At 42.7% G+C, this 12,102-nt stretch overlaps 1 protein-coding gene across 1 annotated transcript in view; it reads left to right on the forward strand.

Annotated features, from left to right (window-relative positions):
- The window catches only part of Epc1 (enhancer of polycomb homolog 1), an 83,964-nt gene that overhangs the window by 13,575 nt on the left and 58,287 nt on the right, over positions 1-12,102 (forward strand). The gene's annotated exons all lie outside the window — the stretch shown is intronic.

Consider the following 12,102-nt stretch of genomic DNA (forward strand, 5'->3'; position numbering starts at 1 on the left):
GAACTGGGAGTTGTAGGTGCTTGTGAACTACCCCATGTGGTGCTGGGAAAGGCAATCAGGTCTTCCAGAAGTGCAGTGCTCTCTTAACAGCAGAGCCATCTCTCCCATATCTTTCATTTCTCCAATATTCAGCTACACTGTTAAAAAGCAGGGAATGGACACAGTGACTCTGGAAAATAAAACTGCAGGTAAATAGTGAATTGAGACACATGACTCTAGTCCCAGCAGAGGCGTGGTCACCAGAGGCTCAAGGCCAGCTTGAATTGCTCAAACCAAACAAACTGTTCAATTTTAAATTTGAGTGTGCATTTTATTTTACATAACAAAAGCATAGAATTTTACATTTTCAGATGTGTAACTGGAGTTATTCTTGGCTGTTTTATACAGCATCTTACTTTGTAGCCCAGGCTGACCTCAAACTCAGTTTCTCCCATCCTCAGGCTCCCAGAGTGCACTGAGAGTCATGTGCCACTGTGGCTGCCATTTGTTGGACTTTCAGTGAAACTTTTCATAATATCTGCATGTAAAATTGTCTGTAGTAAATTTATCCAAACATTGCCACTGAAATTTACTTTGTTCTAACTTTTTAAAGGTTCGAATAATTAGTGATGGTAGCTGTAAAGGAATGGAAGTTTCCTCATAAACGTTAAAAATTATTTTACACATCGATGTATGTGTGTGTGTACTCAAGGGCAGGAGTGTGCATGTGTACACATACATACTTGCATGCAACGTGTGCATGCGGAAGTCAAAGAACAACTTGTGGAGTTGTTCTGTCCTTACGCCTTGTTGGTTCCAGGAGTCAACTCTGGTCATCTGCCAGGCTTCCCCAGCCAGTGCCCTCACTTCACTGACCCATCTGGCCTTCCTCTTAAACACCCTCTTTGTATGTTGCAGCTTGCCCTTATCAGCACAGCTCTAAGTCCACTTCTCTCTCTGCCTCCCTCCACCCTGTCCGCTCTGCTAACATGTATCTCTTCCCTCTCCCTTCCTCAGTGTTCTGTGTTTGGAGGCTGTAATCATTGTGTGCTTGCCTTTGCATTCTGCGCCGTGTTTTTGTGTTACTCCTTTCTGTGTGTATTGATACGCATAATATTTATCTCTTTAAAAAACCAAATTAATTAGCATCCTACTATTCTATGATTGTTGAATATTGATTCCTAATTTTATTAAAGAGAACCAGAAATAATAAGTATGCCTTTGGACTAAGCAAGATAGAAATAAATTACTTTGTAAAGTTATGAACTATTAGCCATATTTTATTTTGATAAATAATTATGTTATCTGGAAGCATAAGGACAAGAAACTGTACCTTTCAAATAGGATATAAAATAGTGTAGCCTATTTATGTGAACAGGGAAAAATTGACCAAGGTTAATATCATCTTTTTCTTCGTTCTTTCCCATGGTTTGTAATACAAAGCTGACACAGGGTCGGGCTTCGTAAACAATAAGATCAGAAAAGCTTAGTTATATAAAATCATCAAGCTTTCTTGTGTGGACTTAAATTGATTCTTTATACATGTAACACTTCATATTATTAAACTGGTTGAAGTGTTTCTGTCATTGTTGTTTGGTTCCTAAACTGTACTATTGTGTTAATTATCTTCTAAACCTATTACAAGGAACTTTTCTATCCTTTTTCAGGGAGAATATCACCTTAGTTGCAGATTTTTCCCCTCCCTAGACAAGTTTTGAATCATTTCCGTGTCAGCCTTTGTTATGAAATCTTTGACTTTCTGTTCGTATTAATCCCGTACCCTTCTTTTCTAGTTTTAATGATATGTTTGTAAGCTGCTTGGACCCCTCAAATCACACTTGATCACACAGTGCAAAACTACATCCAGCTGGACTACAGGAGCCTTTTGTAGTGCAGGATGAGTACTCAGCTTGCAAGAGGCCCTGATTTTGATCCCCACTGATCAAGTTTAGGGGTTCCCAATACAGCATCAATCCCTTGACTCGATCATTGAAATTCCTGTCCCTGGAACATCTCTCAGGACTTATTTTAATGTACTCTTAACACTTTAAACTAGTCTCTGTCTACCATGTAGATATATATACTACCAGGAAATACTGAAAGCATAGTTTCATTACAGATCACAGCTCTCAAAAGCTTTTTAAGTTTTTTGCTCATTATATTGTGTGTGGGGTGGGGGTCCTTACCCATGTGTGGAGGTCAAAGTACAACTTTGGGGAGCTGGTTGTCGCCTTTGCCTTTATGTGGGCTCCCAGGGTAGAGCTCAGGTCATCAAGTTCCCATGGCAAGTCCTCCACCCACAGGGCTATCTCCCTGGCCTCTGGACATCTTTGATTAGATCTTCTTTTTTTAATGAACCAGAGTTAGAGGTTTTATGTAAAGTGTTTTATATAGGTGTGAACACAAGGATTATGAGGAAAAGGCACTCAAAGAAAGGAAGATACACTTGAGCATGGATGTGGCTTCTCAAAGACTTGTCTTTGCTTAGGCTTTTCTGATGGCCATTTTTTGCATATATCATTTTTCTATAAACTATAGGAGAATAGGCATGTCAGAAAATTGAAGCGTCATCATCAAGAATTCATGGTTTTCGGAGTAGAGGACAGGGAGACCCAGGAGACTGAGGTCGGAATCAGGCTGGGGTGTTTGTAGCTCAGTGGTGGAGCACTAGCGTGGCACAAACTAGGCTTTGGGTCAGTGCCCAGCAACACAGGGAGAGGGATGAGATCACACAGCTGGCTGGCAGCAGAGCATTGGAGCCTGGCTCCTTTAAAATGCTCACGGATAATCATGATACAAGAAAGGTGGATCTTTATAGATTAATTTTTATCTTATTTGTGAGTCTATTCTAAAAAATGTCGCATGGCTGGGAATGCCTTCTGCTTTTTAAGACAGCATTGAAACACAACAGGAGGGAGCAGTATCATGAAATCATGCTCTTTTAAACATTTTTGTGTGGGTGTTTTGCTTGCACTTGTCCGCACTACATGCATGCAGTGCCTAAAAGGACCAGAAGAGGGTGTCGGGCCACTCGAGTGGTTTTGAACCATCATATAGGTGCTGGGAGTGGAAACTTGACTCACACCAGTCACTAGACCTGTGTTAAGGCATGACATCATGGCAGAGAGTGTGTGTGGAGCTAAGCCACTTACCTCATGGCTATCAGGAAGCCCTTTCCCCACAAACCTGTTAATGTATGACTCACTGGTTCTCTGGAAGAACAGCCAGTGTTCTTAACCACTGAGCCATCTCTCCAGTCCCATGCTCTTATACTCATATATTTTATTCCAACAATTTCTTTGTATTGTTTGGGAGGCTGCCATGAAACGCCCTCTGTTTCTTTGTATTGTTTGGGAGGCTGTCGTGAAATGCGCTCTGTAGACTAGGCTGGCCTCGAACTCACAGAGATCCGCCTGCCTCTGCCTCCCGAATGCTGGGATAAAAGGCGTGCGCCACCAACGGCCCCGGCTTAGCTGAACTTTTTAGATATAGAGTTTTAAGCACCAAAAATACTGTAGAGTATAGTGATCTGCTCTCATTCCTGTAGGAATTCTGTCCAGTTCTTTGTTTAAATGTCTTGCTTAACATTGTTTATCATCAGGATATGAATCTTCATCAGGCTCTGAAGAGGCGCTCAGCAGTCATAAACACCTGCTGCTCTTGCAGAGGACCCCAGTTCAGTTCCCACTTCCAATGTGGGGTGGCTCATAGCCACCTCTAACTCCAATTTCAGGGCATCTACACATTCTTCGGGCCTCCATGGGCACCTGAGTGTGTGTACATACCCACATAATTGAAAATAAAATATTTTTAAATGTAATAAATATAAACATAATAAATATAGTATAAGTGTAGTAAATATAATACTTTATGGCTATATAGGTCTTCAAGCCTTTTCGAAGCTTATGTATTAGGCATCTTAGATAATTAGATGCATAATGAGGTTAGAATTTTTCTGTTTTCTTGAGTTGTCTTGACTAGAATTTGTGTATGTTGTATTAAGCATACCATTTCTTTCTGTAGGTTGCCTCTAGGCCCTTGAGCTTTTTAAAGGGCAAGATGTAATCAGTAGTCATTTTCCAGTCTTATTAGTTCATGTATTCATTTATTTCTTCGGCACCAAGGGTGGAACCTAGGGTCTTTAGCATGCTAGGCAAGTGTTCTCCCATGGAACTACACATCCAGTCCCTGCTGGTTTCTTATATAACTGTATGTAGCTCATATCTCAGAATATCTGGACTGATGCATTATAAAAACATACTTTTGGAAAATGCCAAGTTAGCATCTGGAAAGAAATGTTAGTATTTAAGGCCAAGTTTTTGCCTAAGCTCCTCAAGATAAAGAGCTGTTGTCAACCTTCATTTTTATAGACACAGAATCATCTTTATTCAAAGACCCACACATTCATTCTTTTCTTAAACCATGACACTTTCAAGTCATTTTTTTAATCATGAGCGTTCTATTAAGATTATGTGTTGTTTGTTTGTTTGTTGAGACAGGGTCTCTCTATAGTCCCAGCTGTCCTGAAACCCACTATGTAGCCCAGTCTCCTGAGCTCCTCCTGAGTTCTGGAATTAAAGGCGTGTGCCACTGCCTGGTCCTACATGTATTCTTTATAGTAAACAAGAGTGAGTGTACATGAAGGGTCCCTTAAGAGGATAATGCTTAAGAAAACTAAGGTACATACTATTGACTGCACATAGTTAGTCATAGTGGGATACTGCGCCAGGAGGTAGCAAGTTTGAGGCCAGCTTGGGTTACACAGTGAGACCCTGTCTGAAAAATAATCAGGTACTTTTAAAAGTATATGTAGCAAAAATGGAACACCCTCCAATTGTATGGAAATACAAAGGCCGTGAAACAGGTAACAGTAGTGTTATAAATAATATTTAGTGTTATTCTGACATTGTAAAATAAGCAAGGGAAAAAGTAAAACCAAAATCTAACCAAGCAAGCCCCAAAGGATTGGCAGAAATGAAAACACCAATATGTTGACCTTGTGAATACACAAATATATTACCACATCTGAAGGTGTCAGCACTATTTGTCTTGGCTTTGAGCTTATGTATCCTGTGTTTGAGAAACTCATTTCTCAGGATATTAGACCTAGATGTGAATTTTACCTCTGTCTGTGATTCCCAGAGGCAGACAGGTGTTTGGTACAGTAGCTTCTGTGTCTTTGAACCCAGGAAGAGGATGTACAAAACTCACGCATGTGTGGAATGTGCCCTTTTAATTTAAGGGATGCCATGAGGGTGAACACTGAGAGCCTCAGACTAGGGCCTCAACCTGAGCTGATTTTGCTACAATTCCTTTTGGTAGATGAATGAATTAGTTTTCTTGTTGCTATGACAAAATAGCAGACAGAAACACTTAGGGGAAGAACAATTGAAAGGGAAAGGTCAGTCTTCTGGCAAAGGCATGGCTGAATTCATGGTAGTAGGAGCTTGTTACATGGCACTGCCCAGAAGCAGAGAGCCACACTGGAATCCAGGCTACTGTAGAATTTTCAAAAGGTCCCTAAGCCTTGTATCTGCCAGCTAGACCCTATTTCGAAAGGTTCTACAGTTTACCAAAACAGCACCACTGGATGAGCCCAAGTGTTCAAATATACAAGCCTGAGAGGGACCTTTCAAATTCAGACGGTAACAAGAAACTACAAAAGTCTAATTGGAGGGCAGGGCAGTGAGAGGGCTTTAGTGGGTGAGAGTGCTTGCTGCCCAGCCTGACAAACTAATTCAATGTCCAGGATCCACAAGGTGGAGACAGTACTGACACAGTTTTCCTCTGACCTCTACACATGGGCCGTGGTATTGCCTTCCCGCCAACAACAGAGAAATAGATAAAAGTTGAAGAAAATCATTCTAGGAGGGCACTTGGAGATGAATTGAAGTTTTGCTTGGCTTTGGCCTGCCAGTGACTAACATGCTCGGGGTACCACAGCCACTCCTTCCTCCAGCTCACTTGTCAACTCCCCAGCCTGTTCGCATGCAGTAAGTACCCTATGGAAGTGACCCTCTGCTCCCTGGTGACCGTCTTCTTCCTTTGCTCTCCTGATGAGCTCAGCTTGTCTCCAAGCTTCCCCCTACTCTCTTAAGTCTTTCTCTGGCTCTTCTCCCTCTGCTGTCTAGTCTCTTGGTGTGCCCTGGGGCTCCGTCCTCTGTGCTCTTCAACTCTTGCTACGTGACTCATCTCTGACACCTGTAATCTTACTCCATGGGTTGGAATCATCACTCTCTCTTCTCTCCTGCGGAAGGGACAAGGAACTTGATGCAGAGTGCATATACAGGCAACATTACTCAAAGTGTTGGTGAAAAACAACACTCCATTTCACTAACACTGACCTATTTGGTGACAAGAAAGAGATTCCTGTACCCAGGGCTAAAAAGAAACTAGAAAAAATTCCAACCTGCTGTAGAAGCAATAGCAATTCATCGTAACCTCACTTTCTCCAATGCCCTCTCATCCCCAACCAGTTCACCTGTCTGATCATTCCCATAAGCCATTGCTTTACTGGCAGCTTTTTTGTACCTTCAGATTTCACCCCTTTATCCACCTGTGCCAACGATGCCTTATTGGCTCACATATATGTTCCTTGGGAAATCGTGCACAGGTTTTGGGTTCCATCTATTCAGGATAGTAAGGTACCCAAGGCTTGTGCTCTGAAGTTCAGCGTTTCCCTCCTGCTCTGACTCTTGGTCCTTCTTGGACTCCAAGCCTCATGTGAACACCCGAGAGGGCTACATCAGTCAACAGTAATTAACACAACTCATTTGAGATACATCTACCAAATACTTTTAATTAAGCCCAGTTTGATTCTTATATTTTTCTAGGTGGAATTTTATTCTTCTGGGCCACCTTTTTGTTCATATCCATGACTTAGGAAAGAATTCTGGTTTCTCAGTTAAACACTAAGTCGTTGTTATTCAAGATCAAGTTTCAGTGGTTTCCAACTTGGGCTTTCCGCCACTTCTGCAGCTATAACAGGTAGACTTGTCATTAAAATGCAATCCAAGGGTCTCAGCTGCCTGCAACGTTAGAAGGTACTTTACACTATATGGCAGGCTGGATGAGATATTTTTTAATGTCCATATTGGTGAAATCACTTCATGAAGTTTTTAAATTGTAGGCATAAATCACAATATAGAGAAATGGCATGTAAATATGATTTCTGGAAAACTCTATTAAATATATTGTGATATAAACTGTAATATTTGTTTTCTAGCATTTTCTAGGTTAAAAAAGCCCTGACACATCATAAAGGGCACTCAGTCTAAATTTTGTCAAGTGTTATGTTGGAAAAATTATTTACTGTCATTTCTTTGTGGCTAATTATGAAAATAAAAAACAAGTTAAGGGAAACTGCCTTAAGTATAAACATATTCATTCAGTACTGGTGCTTTTGCACAGTGCTCAGTACCAACATTCTCATTTATTCCATTCATGTTTACAGATTTTATTTTCCTATTTCCCCATTTAAATACAATAGTAGCATCTCCCTTTGAGAGGTTATACATACGGTGTTGTCTCATTTCCCTAGCACCAACTGTTTTGCCCTAATCTGTATAAAATATTTGGTAAATATTTATTAGGTGGTTACAGGAATGAGGAAGTTGAACTCCTGCTAACTCACCTAGTATTATATTTAATCCTGTTGTCCTACCAAAGAATTTAACTCTTTGTATTACTCTCCATTCCTGCCTTCATGTCTTCCTTCTCATGAGTGAGATTGTCCTAAAGTTAGTCCATTCTTTGTTTTAGTACAAGCGTGCCCATATCTCTCCCACCTTCCAAAAGAAAATTCTCAGCTAGCTCTCTGTGCCCTACCATCCCTCCTTCCCCATTGTATGTTCTCCCTTCCCACTTAAATCTTATTTTGGAGGCTCCCCCTTTAAAATTAGATAACAGAGATTCTATTCTAACCTCCGTATTGTGTCTCACCAGCTTCATGACCATAGACAGCTCACATACCCTCTCTAACCCAGCAGACACATCAGAAGTAGTGAAGTATTATTGCCAGCCTCTTTTACCTTGCTGGGTAAAGTGTAGTAAGTGTACAGTGAGCAATGGGCATTATTCTTGCTGAGCAAAAGTGGAGTAGACGTCAGAGAAAGGAAGGTTCATGTAAGCTTAAGGATTGTTTGGTTTCCAGATTAGAAAAGTGGAGTTTAGATGAATTAAGTTGTCAGTTTCATGGAGGAGGTGATATTGATTTGGATTTTGAAGGATAATAAAATTTCTCTTAGCTGGATCTGGTGGCATGCACCTATAATCCTAGCACTTGGAGGTAGAGACAGAAGAATGGAGAGTTCACACCACCCTGAGTATGTAGGGAAAACATCTCAAAAACCAAAAGCCAAGGCTGAGGATGTGTGAAGTTGAGTATAGAACTCTTGGCCAGTGTGTGTGAGGCTGTTGGCTCCATTCTGTGTGCCATCGAATGCAATGACTATGGACTGTTCTCTGTGGGTCTGAGACCATTCTAAATGCGTTTCGTTGGTTGTTCCATTCAATCTTCAAGACACTCTTGTAAGACAGGATTTCTGAAGACAATCTAGAGCTGGACAAGAATGTAGCAAAGCATGAGTGAAAACCTGGAGGTAGGAGAGCTGTGCTGATTGTTGGGAGTTGATGAGACTGACCAGTGAAGAGCTTGACTTGGGAAATAATGAGAAGTGATATTACCAGCATGACAGGAGGTCTTAACTCCCCTCCTAAAGCCAACTTTAGCTTTCCTCATGGGCAAAATACAGAGCAACTACAGACATGTGACTTGGGTTAAGAGGACATGGAGTAGAAGTTGGGTTTCAGGCAAGTTGACCTGTGGTGTGTACTGTGATGCCCTGCTAAAGGCACAGCATGAACTGTGCTCAGGGTATCAGGGGGATGATAATATGAGTAATTATTATTTTCATTGATTAAATCTTGCATCTCATGACATGATAAGGGGACAGCGAACAGGACTCAACACTTGCATCCCAGCACTCAGAAGGCAGAGGCAGGTGGACTGTGAGTTCCAGGCCAGCCTAGACTACGTATCAAGACCCTGTCCCAGAACAAACAGCAAGAGCACCCGTAGAATCACTCCAAAGAGGCTTGCATCTCTTTACTTTCTACTTAGACACTGTCCATTCAAATTCCCACTTCTACTTGCTAGTTTTGTAACGGAATTGTTGCAGGAACCTCCTGCTATCCCCTGGCTGAATAACTCTTCCATTTTCCTGAGTACCTGGCAATCGCTCCCCTCGGTCTTGTTCATACAGCCCAGCTCCTCAACACCTGTCTTCTACTATTTCATTCCCCCATGGCATCTTCCAGAACTAAATTCCATGCTGCCATCCTTGATGTTTGGTCAACTTGTCTGCACGCGCGCTCGCGGGCACACACACACACACACACACACACACACACAGAGGGGGTGAGGGAGGGAGGGAGAGTTGCTGGCTTGCTTGGCTTTTTTTTTTTAAACAGGTTCTCCTATATAGTGCAAGCTGGTAGCAACGCAGCTATCCTGCTTGAGCTTCCGAGTGCTGGAATCCAGGTGTGCAGCACCGCACCCTGCTCTGACTGCCTTCTTCTACATTCCCCAGTGCTGCCCAATGTTTGGTTCACCACTCTCTCATTTGTGTCCCCTACAGAGATAGCCCATCGTGACATCTTTGTTCCATATCTCTTAGTGGTATGCATTATAGCTCTTTTGACTACAGCTCTCTTCCCAAAGATGTTTCCATTTGAGGAAAATTAAGTATGTTCAGCATATGGCTCCAGTGTACATTTTTGCAGCATTGAGAATTTCATGTAGCTCTTGTTGGGGATACTTTAAAAAGAGGGAGGTTTAAGTAAAAAACTGGATGAGAAAAAGATAGTTAGAGCTCGTGGTTGTTCCTCCTAAGGAATCATTGTGTAGGAGAACTGAGAAAGACTGGAGCTGAGCCTTCACTACCATGTCTCAGGACAAGAACGTATAGAGTGTGGCAGAGGAGTGAAATTCCTTTGGGCCCTGGGAAACATAGAAGGACCTGAGAGTTGGATCCCGGGTACAAGGAGATGGATGGAGAACTGATTCAAAACCAGGTGCTCCTTAGCAGGCATGTGTTATGGAAAGGGCATACTGATTTGCATGTAGATCTGTTTTTTGTGAAGGATGATTTGAAAATTTCTAGAAAACAAAAACATTATTTCTGCCATGTCTATTGTTGCTGTAGGATGTAGAAAGCATACACCCACAAGCTGCTTGTCAGTCTGTTTTGTATTGCTGGGATTGGAACCCAGAACCTTGTGCATGCTACCAAGTGCCCATATTGGAGCCCTTAGGCTGTCATTCCAATGAAGAGCAAAATAAGTAATTTCCTTAGCTCACTCACTAGACACTATTTTGTCTTCTAAAATCTTCAGTCCCCCCAACTATAAGTTCTCCTACTAGGATTTTCAGTAGCCTGATATTACAGGCCAGAGGGCTTCCACCGTAATGTTTAGCCAATGTGTCCCTAACTGTTGAACCTGGCTAAATGTGTTATATTCCATGGTGGATCTGGCAGTTCGTTGGGTTCCCCAGAATGTGATATGGCATCCATGACTCTTGAGATCTGTCTATCCCTCTTCCTCCCTCCCTTTCTTCTCCTCTTCCATAACCCACATGATCTCACTCAGATATCATATCCCAAACCTTTTGTGAACACTTCAGTAGAGCCTCACACTAGGTTGCAGACCACTTCTGCCAATTCCAATAATAAGCATTGGTTTTCATCCTAACTCTTCCGGAGAGGCAGTTAGCGAGCCTAGATGCTGGAGGAAAGGCAAGTAAAAAGTCTGCTTCCTCCCAGAGATGAGCTGTCAGCATTGGAGTTTTAAGGTAGTCTGGGAGAACTGCAGTCTGTGCTTGTCTACTTGCCCCTGCTCTAGAGTAGCGCAACATGCTCTTTTAGGACAAAGATCGTAATTAATGTTACATAGAAACAAACCTGAGAGATAGTTTGCCTGTGCTCGCTAAACTAATTAACAGTTCATATCAAACTCTGTATTTAAGAATAGTGATTATTTTTACTATGTAGCCCTCAGGGAGGAAAACAGACTTATATAACACGTTTTTGAAACCGTGATGAACATTTGAAATTTTGCCGCCAAACTTTCAAAATCCACCCCAACAGCCCTCCCAGTTTATAAAATATCTTATTAAAAAGAGATATCTCGGTACTAATTTTCATGTATAATACAAACCAAATATTCGAAGTCTTATCAAAATCTATTTTTTAATAAATTAACTTTTAACCTCCCGTTTCTGGTGTAACCACCAAACCACCACAGCTCTTTGATTCGATTTTATAAAGTTTCCCAGAGAACAGATGGCAAGAATGTTAGCCTACGGAAGTAACGTTTCTTCTAATATTGCAGAATGCACAAGCTAGCTAGCTACACGGGCTCTGGAATTTGGAAACTATGTTTCACCAAAGATTGTTACAATTTGAGGTAATTAATCTGCTTGCTTCAGTTAAACTAAAAGGGGTGAATAGAATGTAGGATTGGCTAAAAACTACTTTGGAGCTGAATATATAAGTAGTATTTATAGCGAGCCCTGGGTGGGAAATCGACCAGTGATTTGATACAGAACCTGTTCAGAATTATAACCCAAAAGTTTTGTTTGACTTCAGAGTTGACCTGTGATTTCGCGTGCCTTTTTTTCCCTTTCTTTCTTCTTTCTTTCTTTCTTTTCTTTTCTTTTCTTTCTTTCTTTCAAGTCCCGGGACCTCCCGCACTGCACTGCACTGCGCTGCGCTCGCCCTGCGCGGCCAGCCCCGCGGTGACAGGTGCCCGCGCCCGGGACGCAGGCCCGAGCGTCCCGGCCGCTCTCAGCGGCGGCCTTTGCAGGGCCCGCGCGCGCGCCGAGAGCTCGTCGCACCTTCGCCCCGTCCGAGGACGGTGCAGGGCGGACGCGAGGCGGCCGGGCGGAGCGGGCGAGGCGAGGCGAGACCGGCGACCGGCGGGCCGGGGGTTGGCGGGACGCGCGCTCCGTGCCGCGCCGCGCCGGCGCCCGCTCGAGCCCGCGCTCCCCCCGCGCGTGCCCGCGCCGCTGCGCGATGCAGTGTGGGGAATGGCTGGGGTTGGCTGAAGAGCGCACAGTGGAGT

The sequence above is a fragment of the Mesocricetus auratus genome, unplaced genomic scaffold (assembly GCF_017639785.1).
Source record: "Mesocricetus auratus isolate SY011 unplaced genomic scaffold, BCM_Maur_2.0 Super-Scaffold_100013, whole genome shotgun sequence".
Lineage (NCBI taxonomy): Eukaryota > Metazoa > Chordata > Mammalia > Rodentia > Cricetidae > Mesocricetus > Mesocricetus auratus.